Here is a 12,206-nt window from a genome sequence, read left to right as displayed (position 1 = left end):
TTTAGTATCACTGTACTTCAGTGCTGATTTTTATTCTTATGTTTATTGATTATAATAGCTCTTTGTTATTGGAGAGGTAGCCAGAGGTCTCCAAATTCCCATAATGAATTCCAGGCATGGTCTTATGGATGCAGAGGAGCCAGTTGTGTCAGTTGGGGGTTCAAGCTTGCCTGATAAGCTTTTCTTACTGTTGGTTCTACCGACACAAGCCCTGACCTACTCCCTGTTTCTACCATCTATTTATATGATGCCTGTCACCATGGTATCTGAGTATGTGGGGAAATATATTTAGGCTAACTTTAACTAGAATATGGAAAAGAAGAAGTCCTACCTCTCTGCATTGCTCTCTTTTCAGCAGTCGCTATTTTTCACCAAGTTATAGAAAGGTTGAAATCTATTCTTTGACCCCTAGGCTACCCAGATCTCCTAGCCTCAGTAAAAGGTAGGTCTTAAAAGTCTCCTCTGATTAAGATAGAAAACTGGGTTTTGGGCTAAGATCCAAGTGAAACAGTTCTTTACCTTTAAGAATAACATGAAAGCTATGGTAATCTTTGTGTCCAGAAAAATGTCCACTTGCACATATATAATTTCGGGGAGTTTCTGGACCCTCTGAAGTCCATCCATGATCCCATGTGAAAACGACTGTTTTAATTTTATGTTCCACAGCCTCCCAATTAATTCTTTTCTCACAGAACATTTTAGTATCTAGTTAAATATTTTTTTCCTTATTTATTGGTCATACTGCATGCCTACAATGCCCTGTGAGCTTCTTTTTTTTTTTCTTTGAGACAGTCTCACTCTGTTGCCCGGGCTAGAGTGCCATGGCGTCAGCCTAGCTCACAACAACCTCAAACTCCTGGGCTCAAGTGATCCTTCTGCCTCAGCCTCCCGAGTAGCTGGGACTACAGGTATGCGCCACCATGCCCAGCTAATTTTTTCTATATATATTTAGTTGTCTGGCTAATTGCTTTCTGTTTTTTCTAGTAGAGATGGGTTCTCACTTCTTGCTCAGGCTGGTCTCGAACTCCGGACCTCGAGCGATCCTTCCATCTCGGCCTCCCAGAGTGCTAGGATTACAGGCGTCAGCCCCCATGCCCGGCCCCCCTCTGAACTTCTTGAGGCAATAGACCATTTTGCTCACTGTGTTTTATTTTTTTAGGTGTTTCTCTATTTTAGCATATCACATTGTTTTGCTATGTTTGTATATATTTGTACAATGATTAGCTTAAATATCCATCTTTCCTCTAAAGAAGTTCCTAGCGGGCAGGGCCTGTATTTTATTTATTTTTTTTCTTTTTTCTTTCTTTTTTTATTATTTTTACTTTTTTTGTTATATTTCCTCTTCTATGGAAAACAGTAAGGACCTGTATTTTAGTCATTGTTTTATTCCCAGCAGACTACTTGACTTTTTAATAGGGATTCAGAAAACATTGGAATGAATAAATAAATGGATGAATGAATACGTGGAATTTTCATTAATGATGAATCAACATTCTCCTAAAGTAGCATAATGTTGTGTTTCAGCCTCATAATAATAATAATAATCATAGAACCCAGTGGGATGTTTGTGGTTAATGTTTCTGTTCAGCTGACTTCATCATCTTTGATAAGGGCCAGCCATCCAAATTAGTTTTATTTGAGTTGATGTGAAAGGGATTAGTGGGTGATTTCTCTCTTCTTTGTCTCTTTCTTCCTTATCCACAGATGCATGGATTAACCAAGTAAAAATGGAAACTTTGATGGTTTCTAAGCCATTAACCAAAAAATGAGCAGAATGTTCAGAGAGAAGCATGTAGTAGTTGTTGGAGAGGGAACCACTTGAACAGAGTTTCATGGAATCAGCTTATTTTTTTCCACTGCAGGAAGAACGGGCATATGAGAGGCAGCCTGCATTTAAATAGTGTGACTTTCCACAGTCTGAAAACATGGGTTGATTTAAAGGCAGATTTATACTGGCATTTTTATACTTGACATTTATTTATGGATCACAGTTCTTCTTACCCTTTCACTCTGCCACTTCCCCAAGTGATAAGTCATTATTTTTATCTCCATTTTTTGGGGAAGGAAGTGGAGATATGGAAGGGTTAAGTGATTTGCTAAGGATCATGGAACCAGACACTAAACAGAGTCATGATTAGAACTTAGAGTTCCTGACTCCTATGCTCAGATGCAGATCACTAGGCAACATTTGCCTCCCTGCAGGAAGAAAGGCCCCCAAACCCCCCAGAACAATCTGTTCAGCTTCACTGTGCTAAATAGCATCCAAAGCATTCACAGCTTTGTAAAAAGAGAGAAATTGTACATGGCTTGACCTTTTAGAATACCTACTGGGAAAAATGGAAAACCTAGAGAGTATCACAGTGTTCTGGATCCAGCTGGCTCTCCCATCACTGGTAGAAGCCTGAACTTCTTGGTTAGGTACATCTTGAGACTGGGAATTGATAACCTTTTGTTGGAAGCTTATTATATTGTAGGTGTTATCATACAGGACTGACTGAATTTTTCAAGAGAAAGGTTGACTTGAGCCATGCATTTATCTGGTAGTTCTTGCATAGATATGGCTTTGGTAGTTTGGCAGCCCCTCTTGGTTTTGAGAAACTATCTTTTGAACTTTTAATTGCTTCTTTTAGTTTAGTTTTTTAAACTTTTAATTTTGATGTCATTATAGACTTACAGGAAGTTGCAAAAATAATACATAGAGTTTCATGTACTCTTTACCCAGCTTCCTCCAATGGTGACATCTTATATAACTCTACAATATTATTTCTTTTAGTTTTGAAGAGGGTAGCCAGGTGAGAGAGAACATAGCAGTAAAAACTAGAGTAGATGGGAAGGGGAATTTTGGCAGCTGCTATTGCTATCTTGTTTTTAAAATTGCTTTTTAAATTATTCTCCTCATTCCCCTAAATTTTCTGACTTAGGTAAATATGTCACAAGATATAGTCTAGGCTTGATGTAACTAATTAAGAATGCTGTAGCTTCCATGTGCAAAAGATAGAGATTTCTTTCCTCTATGGGCAATCAGTTCCTCTCAGAGTTAGAATGTTCTAATAGAGGGGCATTAGAAGGTATCTATCTGGTTCTGTAATTTAGTTGTGAAAGATTCTGTACAGCAGTATAGAAAGCCCAAGAACTAAAAAAGAATGCCAGGAAGCTTTTTTTTCTTCAAATCACTACATGTGGCTAAATCCAAAATTTATACTATTTTGAATCTTTCTCTCATCCCCTCAGAAACTTGGCAGAAGCAAAAGATAAGAATCTCTAACAGGTTTAGCCTGTTAGAGGGAGAGAAAGATTCCCACGTAAAAGCCCCTAAAAGAGCAAGAAATTGCTTTTTGTTCTTTTCTCTGTACATGTAGTCACTTCCTATCCAGAGAAATTTCAGCTCTCATAGGCCCATCAGCATCTTGTCAAATAAAAGGGACAGGGGAAGGAGTAGCTGTGCTTTTATTACTCTGCCTATACTAGTTCTTGAGGGATATATTGAGTGGTTTGACAAGGTATCATCCCTCCCTGGATCTCAAGTGAGCAGGAGCGGTCTGTTATTGGTCCTCTCCCATTTTAGCATAAAGTGAAGTTCTTGGTTCTACATCAGATGGCTCCACTGAGATGTGATGGATTTCTTAAAGAATGATTTTGGCTATTATGCAGTTGGTCAATATTGTAAAAAAATAAGCAGGTAGTATAGGGCCCTAGAAGAAGGCAGTGGCTCCTGAGTATGCTTAGTAAGAGGCAGCTGCACAGGGATCCCTACATTTCCCAAAGTCTAGGATCTGGGGCCTTCCACGTATAAGCTCGTTTTCATGATAAAGAAGAGGGTGAGTCATAATTGTGAGGTTTGCATTGTCCCCAGGTAAATGGGGAATGAGAGATGGTTGAGAACCTTATTTTCCCTTTTAGCAGATACACATCAACAGCAAGGAAAATGGTAAGGATGGAACCTGACTTTCATTTAAAGAAAGGATTTGTTCTATTTTCTGGCTGATTTAGAGGAGTGTAGAACCTCTAGGCAGTGTAGGCTGTTGACATACTGACTTGTGTGCTCTGTTCACCTGGAGAGGCTGGATAGCATACAACCAAAGCAATTTCATTTTCTTGTTTGATTCATTGGCCTCTGTGCCAGTGAGGTGCTTAGGTTTGCAGCCAGACAGATGTCTGTATTCTGAAAAGCCACCTAGTGTATTTTTAAATTATTCTACTGGCAGGTGTTGGCTTCTATGTCTTTCCTATACCACTCTGCTGATTGACAGTGAGCCTGCTGGTTGCTGGCAATGTCCCTGGGTAATTGGTGATTTTGTCCAGAGATGCTGGAATTGGCTGGAGTTTATAGTGCCTTTGGGGTTTTGGTGGCATTAGCTTGTTACTCTAGTGCTATTTCTAGCCTGTTCTTTGAGTTCCTTGACTTCTCTCCTAAGCAAGTGAGATGCTAATATTTTTCTTCTGTCAGTCACTGTGAAATTATCCATTTCCCCTAATGAGTAGGTTTTGATTTGGGTTCTGTGACACCTAATCCTAGCTCCATGCCAGGCCATAAAATAGGGTCTGGGTAAGTCTTGTCTTTGCTTTCTCTCTCTTTCTCTTCATAGCTGCTTAAACAGACAGCTCTCTGTGACCTGATTCTTTGGAGATATTTATTTATGCTCTGCTGGAGGCTCTCTGTCTCCTTCCTGTTTTTAATCTTATTTAAATGTCATTCACTTGGTTTTGTAATTAAGCCTCCCCCCTGCTTCTGAGGCAGGCGTCTGAGCTACCACTTAATTGTGTCTTCCCGTGGTTGGCTTGTTCTTCTCTGCACCTGGCTTACCTCAATGTGGGGGACAGGTTTTTAGTCCTGGAGAAGTTCCCATATCCATTATTCATTCTCCTCCTACATGGCAACACGATTTGCTGCTACCTTCTTTCTCTCCCTCTGAATTCAAAGCAGGATAGAAAAAAATCTGGGAAAGTCCTCATTATGTAGGGTACATTAATGCTAGGAACAGCTCTGCAAACAAGGTGCCTTGTGGAGTAAGGGGGCCTGTTTAAGGTGGCCGGATTCTCAAGTGGATGGTACTGAACTCTTCCTATTTCAAAATTAGTTTGGCTGCCTCCACTTCTGGGAATTCATGTGAGACAGGGAGCCATCAAGGTACCCAGTCCTGGCTCAGCTTCCCAGAACTTGCCTACTATCTTTTATTTGACCTGCATCTGCATGTGGAAAAGTCAGAACTTCTAAACACTACTATCATACTATTTCATCAAGTATGATGCACAAGACTCCCAAGGAAGGGAACATGGGCCAAAGCTAAATATGAGACTGATAGTTGCCTCTAGTGCAGAGTCAAAAGAGGTAGCAGTTGCAGCCAATTTCAGGAGTTCCTGAAAAAGAGCCCAGAAACTAAATTTTCAAGGGGCCTGGTAGAAAAGACTTTACAATGAAGAAACGAGTGTGTATGGAGCACCCACTTCCATATGACTTAAGTATATTGAACGTGTAATATAATACCTCAAGTGTTTTACTGCAATAATTTCTCTATTTTTCACTCAGTGCAGGGTATGAGTATTTGGAGCCAAGTAGCTGGATCCTCATTCAGTAGATGAGACAGCAAGGATTATGGAGTCAAACCCAGGATCCTGATGGATTTCATGGGATATTGTTAGTACTCAGTGCATTGTTAGCTTTGATTGTGAACTTTGGTAATTATTTTGAAGACCACCACAGTGTTACCTTGAAGCCTGCCCAAGATGTGTGGACTCTTGCATTCCTGCCCAAGAGTCCATGGGCTTTCTGTTGATTGAATATATTTGGCTCCTTTCCTTTTCCTAATCAATGAGGAAGGATTTTTGTATGTTTGTCCTTGTACTCAGTATGGTGTACTATGGTGTGAATGTCAGTTATGCAGAGGTTACAGAGAGTTGAGTTGTAGTATTTGTTGGGCTCATGGTAGTGTTGGTGGAAAGAAAAACATTGACCTCTTTTTTTTTTAAAAATGGGGTAAAATATACATAAAATAAAATTTACCATTGTAACTATTTTTAAGCATACAGTTCAGTGGCATTAAGTACATTCACATTGTTGTACAAACGTCACTACTTTCTATTTCCAGGACATTTTTCGTCTTACCACACTGAAACGCTGTACCCATTAAACACTAACTCTTCATTCTATCCTCCCTTCTTAGTCCCCTCCCCCTGGCAACCACTGTCTCTATGAATTTGACTACTCTGGGTACCTCATATAAGTGAAATCATACAGTATTTGTCCTTTTGTGACTGGCTTATTTCATGTAGAATCTTGTCTTCAAGGTTCATCCATGTCGTAGCATGTGTCAGAATGTCCTTCCTTTTTAAGGCTGGATAATATTCCACTGTATGTTTGTGCCACATTTTATTTATTCATTTTCATGGACACTTGGGTTTCTTCCACCTTTTGGCTATTTTGAGTAATGCTGCTGTAAACATGGGTGTACAGATATCTCTTTGGGTCCCTGCTTTCAACCTCTTGTGTTGTGTTGTTTTGTTTTGTTTTGTTTTTTGAGACAGAGTCTCACTTTGTTGCCTGGGCTAGAGTGCTGTGGTATCATCCTAGCTCACAGCAACCTCACACTCCTTGGCTCAAGTGATCCTCCTGCCTCAGCCTCCTGAGTAGCTAGGATTACAGGCATGTGCCACCAGGCCCGGCTAATTTTTTCTATATATTTTTAGTTGTCCAGCCAGTTTCCTTCTATTTTTAGTAGAGACGGTCTCGCTCTTGCTCAGGCTGATCTCGAACCCCTGAGCTCAAACGATCCACCTGCCTCCGCCTCCCAGAGTGCTAGGATTACAGGTGTGAGCCACCACGCCTGGTCATCAACATCTTGTGTTTTAAAGTGTGCAGGTTAAAGGGTCATAGGCCTGTGGAGTGACATCCTGAGACACTTAGAGGAGAGTTGGATTCTGAGCTTACAGGATTTTTCCCTTGGCCACTTTGATATGTGAGGGACTGATTAGTGGAGTTCTGACCAAAGTTAAGGTTTTTGGTAGCACCTGTAGGCATTGGCCCTAGATAGCTAGCACCCACACCCCCAACACATGTTTATTTAATTGAACTTTAGGTGAAACCAGTATGGTTTCACAGACCTGGACCTTCTCCCTATTGTGTTGCCCTTAATGCAGTTTAGTTCTAACCAGCTATGTAGCTTTGGGAACTTATTTAATCTTTTTGAATTTCTATTTGCTCATCTGTAAAATGGGAACAATAATACCTACTTCATCAGATAGTTAAGAGGTGATTCAATGAGAATAATGTACATTAATTAAGTGCTTTACATAATGTCTAGCACTCAGCAGGCACCTAATAAATGTTACCTTCCTTGCCATTTATGCCCATGGTGTTTCTCACTTTGAAAAGAGATGAATGCAGTTTGGTGGAAGTGATTTTTATAGTTCAGTGTCTCTTTTTAAGGTATCAGGTATAGGGCATTAGAAAAGAGGAAGATTTGAAATACTCTTTGTGAACTCCTGGCATAGTTATTAACTTGTACTTGTCACTCTTCTGGGGGAAATAATGCATTCCTGTATGATACATCTATCTGGCATTGGTGTTTTAGTGCAGCCCATTCCTGGGGCTGTGGAGTGTGGGGTCTGTGGGCATTGTCTCTTAAGGCTTGGAAGGTCTCAGCCATCAAGCTTGTTCTTAGCCAAAAGGATATTCCCTGCAACAAGCTGTACCATTCTCTTTTGAGGGGTTGAGCAGCCATTGGTTACCTAATGGGCAAAACTGTTTACATAGTATTGAGTTTCTATACCATAAGGTCACTCTTATTTGGACATCTCTCAGACCAGGAGTCAGGCCTTTGGTGAGGAAGAGGCTTGTGTTAGCCCTTTATCCCTGCTTCCTTTTAAAAATTAATATTTAACAATGAGAAACATGATAAAACCAAAGGGTTAAAGAAAAAAATTGTACAATCTGCCCCTCATATCTTCACAATGACTATACTATAATATGTACTGTACTTGATAGCAAACTCTTACAGACATATGACTGATTAACAATACTGTGTTTATATAGTCAACCCCTTTTATAGTTACCTTAACTCTTCCCTCTATGTACTGTCACTTCTGTGACTGTCCTTGGAACAGTTTGGCTGGTCATGTGCCCAGATGGCATCAAGTGGACAAGTGGATCAAGGGCAGTTTTCTAAAAATGTGTGTGCATGTGGAGCGGGGTGAACCAGGAGCCAGCCAGCTTGAGCTCTGTGCTACTTGTATGTTGGCACTGAGATCCTGAGTGCCAGTTCTCGACTGTCCTTGAAACTGCTCCTGACACGAGAGTATTCTCTTCTTTGGCCTGCTGTCTAAACTCCACGCAAAGCTCTGTACCTAATAGCTTATGAATAATCTGGTTGTTAATTGTTTATGCCCATACTTTTTTGTTTGGGTTCTTATTTTGCATAAAGAAAGGGAGTCTTGGCTCCCTTTAATGTCCATATCCAATTACATTTCACATGCAGTACATAATTTTGAAGGAGGCAACCCTGAGTAAGGCAATTAGGAACAGTTTTAGTTGACAGTTACATGCTTAAAAAAAGATACTAGGGAGGAAGCAGAAGCAAAGAAGGAGAGGTGTGTGAGAGTTGAGATGTAGAGAAGGGAGCAGAGAGAGGTAGGAGCTGGCTGAGAGCCTGCTGAGAGTGGCTTGTGCTAAGCAAAGCTCCTGGGAATCTTCTTGTATTGCAAGTGACTAACAGGAAGGTAATAATGAGATATCAAACACCTGCACTTTAACAGCTAGCTGAGGACCAAGAGAAAAAGGGGACCAAATACATGAAAATAACTGGGAGCAGCTGGTAGATGGAGAAAGTTATAAACCAGAGTCTAGAGAAATGTTGGTAACAGTATATTCCATGGTGGGCTGTTACAGTGAAAAAAAATTTTTTTAAATAAAGAATAAAAAACCAGTATAGTCAGCAGGTCTAAGCACACCATTAAACTATTTTCCCCTCCTTTAATGTTTAACTTGATCTGGCACCTTTATTTGTTTCCTCTTCTTAATGGTAGAACACTAAACAGGAGACCAGGTTCTAGTCCCAGCTTAGTCACTAGCTAGTTTGAGGGGGTGGGGTGACATTCTCTTACCCCAAAAAGAAGACAGTGGATTAAATGACCTCTGAGGTCCTTGCTATCTCTAAAAATCTATAATCAGCTATGTCAAAGCTTCAGAGACTTAGAACTCCCATCATATCAGGTCAGGGAATAAAAGAGAATGTGTGTATAGTGGTATATAGGACACTGAACAGTTGATATAATGAGTGTGAAATCAGGGAGATGATGAAGGAAAAAAGCAGTATTTTATGGAGTATTTGGGACATTCTCTCTTGAAGAGGAATTATGGTCTGTGATGTCAGAGGCTTGTGGAAGCCAGGTGTCAGGTTGTTTTGTTCATTTTAGTTGCCTTTTAAACTCCGTCTAGAGAATTACTACTTCCAGGTGAGAAAATCCTGGCTTTTGGGGGGTGATGGTGATATCTAACCCAAATTATCATGAACAGAATGCAAGTCCCCATGGTACTAACTCCCAGAGTATTGCAGTACTGGACTCTCCTCTGTGCTGTTTGGCTCTGCTGATGTCTGTGGCACTTGGGACACAGGTTGCCTCTTGATCTGTGCCAGAATTGCTCTTTTCCTTCTCTTGTATTTATCACTTTGCCATAGTCCAGCAGAGAAGCAATAAATCATTGCTCCCACATCCCTTCCTCCGGGTTTCTTGCTCCTTAATTACCACATAGCCACTGCTGAGGCTGCATCTTTGCGCTGTGTGTGCTGGGGACAAAAGCTCTTGTTGAGTGGATGTGTGCAAAAGCTGCTTCGTCTGTCTCTCTAGCCATTACATTTTGCAGAGTGCCACGTGTGCTACTAATCTTTTCTTTTGTCTTTTGTGAATTTATAGTCTGATTGTCAGGTGGTTTATCTATTAGCAGGGTTTATATAATCTTTGGGATTAGGGGATGGGGTGGGAGGCCCCTAAATAGCTCAGCAAGGTGATCTTCATTAAGGAGGAAAGTTTGGCTTGGGTAGTCATTTTTATGTGGATTTTAGCTAGCCCCCTGCATTCCCTGTGCTCTCTTGGTAAGGAGCTAAACAGGTTGTGTGATCTAGAATGGGCCTCCATAGGGCTTTCTTTTGCGGGGGAGGGGGATCCAGTCCAACAGATCACTTCGTAACAGACACCATCAAAAGGAACAGCTGCTTATCATTTGCCTTTTCATTATGAAGCCCCAGAGAACTTAAGTCAGGGCAGGGGTAAAGAGTTCAAAAATGAGGGTGCCTACCTCGTTCATCCCCTAGCAAAGCTTTTTTGCTGTTTGAGGGGAAGATTCAGCCTTTAGAAACAGAATGTGGGTGAAGTCAGGCTCTAGTTCTTTCCTTCCTGCTGTTTCTTTACTGTACCTGTACTTTTAGAGGATTGAGAGTGATGGGGAGTTTTGTGGCAGGCAGTACGTATCTGGTGTAGAGTCGGACTCCAGTAGGGGTGGGGAACCTGCAGCCTCAAGGCCACATGTAGCCCTCCAGATCCCCAAGTGTGGCCCTTCAAGTGAATCCAAACTTTTAATAAAGGGATTTATTCTGTAAAATTTGGGGGGGGGGGTTGTTGTTGTTTTTCAGAGACAGAGTCTTACTCTGTTGCCTGGGATAGGGTGCAGTGGCATTATCATAGCTCATTGCAACCTTAAACTCCTGGGCTCAAGCGAGCCTCTTGCCTCAGCCTGCCAAGTAGCTAGGACTACAGGCGCATGCCAGGACACCTGACTAATTTTTCTAAATTTTTATTTATTTATTTGTTTATTTGAGACAGAGTCTCACTCTGTTGCCTGGGCTAGAGTGCCGTGGCGTCAGCCTAGCTCACAGCAACGTCAAACTCCTGGGCTCAAGTGATCCTCCTGCCTCAGCCTCTCAAGTAGCTGGGACTACAGGCATGCACCACCATGCCCGGCTAATTTTTTCTGTATATTTTTAGTTGTCCAGCTAATTGCTTTCTATTTTTTAGTAGAGACGGGGTCTCGCTCTTGCTCAGGCTGGTCTCGAACTGCTGAGCTCAAGCAATCTTCCTGCCTCAGCCTCCCAGAGTGCTAGGATTACAGGTGTGAGCCACCGTAAAATGTAGATGCAGTCAAAAGGCTGCGCTCAAGGATCTAGAAAGCCACATGTGGCCCCAAGGCTGCAGGTTCCCCACTCCTGCCAGGCAGCGTAGGAGAATGAACTTCTTTGCTGGAAAAGAAGCAGATACAGTCTTAGACATGGAGAGGTCAAACCTTTTTTTTGGTTCTGTGGGAGGGTGGAGGTTTGAGGGAGAGAAGACAGAAGGACCACAGATTGCCTGTAGCTGCTGAACCCCATTTTTACAGTATCCCATCAAATAGGAGAGCTAGGTACAGGGACATTATTCAAGATGGGCACAGAAGCAGGATTCATTTCATGGACAAATGTCCTAGGTGAATTAAGTGCAAAGCAACTGATAATTTCTTTTGTGCTTAATATTTATTGGCAAAAAATGTCTGTAAAGCTGCATTGTTAACCTAGGGACTTGGCAATCAGTCTCCTTACTGAGATTGCTTGGGTTTTAGCAATCTCTCCCCTCACTAAGGATTGCCAAGCAGAAAAGGAACCTTTTCAGTAAATGTTGTCACTGTCAAGAGAGGTTAGAGCAAGCTGCACTTCTGTTTGAATAGCTGGAACAATTAAAGGCTTTTTTCTCTTCATGAGCTCTCTTCCCATCCAGAGCTGAAGCCTAGCTGTAGGTTCTACAGTATAGCTGCCACATGTGGTGACCACTTAGAATTGGTAGGATGTCCCTTTTAGCAGTGGTGTTTGAAACAAAAACATGGCTAAAGCTTGGTGACAATAGATGCTAGAAGCCCAGGGTGGAAGGGGACCCTCATTTTCATCTGTAAATTGAGCAGATTTGATGGGGAAATCACCATGTGGGAGTAAATTTGGAACACTGAGATGTCAGTTTTAGAGTCAAATTTCTGAGCTTAATTGCTATTTTAAAAAGTGGTAAAAAGAAGTAGATTTTAAAAAACCTTTCATGGGCAGATAAGCAGACATGTGCTTGGGAAGGTTAGTGCTTTCTTCAAATATACCTACCTTACCTGCTTTTTAAGAGACCTTGGTAGCTGAGGCTTATTCATTCTAGCCCTATGGATTTCTGTAGGGTTAGTCTCCTTTCATTTAATTTTATTGATTATG

The 12,206-nt window shown here is 41.3% G+C and overlaps 1 protein-coding gene across 3 annotated transcripts in view; it reads left to right on the top strand.

Annotated features, from left to right (window-relative positions):
- Positions 1–12,206, top strand: part of ARMH3 (armadillo like helical domain containing 3) — a 156,404-nt gene that overhangs the window by 62,983 nt on the left and 81,215 nt on the right. The window lies entirely within an intron of this gene.

Source organism: Eulemur rufifrons, chromosome 28 (genome assembly GCF_041146395.1).
Source record: "Eulemur rufifrons isolate Redbay chromosome 28, OSU_ERuf_1, whole genome shotgun sequence".
NCBI classification, from domain to species: Eukaryota; Metazoa; Chordata; class Mammalia; order Primates; family Lemuridae; genus Eulemur; species Eulemur rufifrons.
The sequence above is the reverse complement of the archived record's forward strand: the minus strand, read 5'-3'. Positions and strand labels throughout refer to the sequence as shown.